Raw genomic sequence first — 983 nt, forward strand, 5'->3', positions numbered from 1 at the left:
CGCGGGGTGTCAAAGCGATCTGTGTGTTTTGCATCTCGTTGTTGTTGTGTTGCTACCGACCTCTCAGCCGCTCTCCACCCTAACTGGTCCCATCGTGCGGTATTGCCTGCTCTGTTCCCAGCCTTGGCCAGTACCCGCGCCTTCAGATGATCGGATGTGATGACTTCCGCCTTCCCACCCGACCTTAGTGGCACCTTGGGATGGACAGCTGATAACCGGTCAGGCCGCGACACGACACCCAATTCACACAAATCTCACCCCCGCATGGGTTACAGGCGATCGCAACTCACCCAGCTTATACAGAATCAATCAACATACTGACATTAGGTATATTTCTCGGGCGTTTGACCGGGGAGTGGTAACAGTTGTGTGGTGCTTAAAGAAGTGTCCCTTAGAGACTGAACGCAGTGTGTCGACAGTCTCATAGACAGGCAGGAATAGGTTCTATCGAGATTCGAACTCGAATCGCTGGATTCAAAGTCCAGAGTGCTAACCACTACACTATAGAACCACGAAATGCAATTAGAGAAACTATTTCCGTACTAACATTGTTCAAAAGCCGAGTCCCACAGTAGTTCCTGCAGACTCCGCGAGGTGTCAAAAGCGATCTGTGTGTTTTGCATCTCGTTGTTGTTGTGTTGGCTACCGACCTCTCAGCCGCTCTCCACCCTCACTGGTCCCATCGTGCGGTATTGCCTGCTCTGTTCCCAGCCTTGGCCAGTACCCGCGCCTTCAGATGATCAGATGTGATGACTTCCGCCTTCCCACCCGACCTTAGTGGCACCTTGGGATGGACAGCTGATCACCGGTCAGGCCGCGACACGACACCCAATTCACACAAATCTCACCCCCGCATGGGTTACAGGCGATCCCAACTCACCCAGCTTGTACAGAATCAATCAACATACTGACATTACGTATATTTCTCGGGCGTTTGACCGGGGAGTGTAACAGTTGTGTGGTGCTTAGAGAAGTGTCCCTTA

The 983-nt window shown here is 52.2% G+C and overlaps 1 non-coding gene across 1 annotated transcript; it reads right to left on the reverse strand.

The window, feature by feature from the left end:
* Positions 1 to 439: 439 nt before the first annotated feature.
* On the reverse strand, positions 440 to 511 carry Pmar_PMAR014427. The gene has a single exon. It is a non-coding gene; the product is annotated as a tRNA-Gln (tRNA).
* Positions 512 to 983: the final 472 nt, after the last annotated feature.

The sequence above is a fragment of the Perkinsus marinus genome (assembly GCF_000006405.1).
Source record: "Perkinsus marinus ATCC 50983 genomic scaffold scf_1104296947982, whole genome shotgun sequence".
In the NCBI taxonomy this organism is placed as follows: domain Eukaryota; phylum Perkinsozoa; order Perkinsida; family Perkinsidae; genus Perkinsus; species Perkinsus marinus.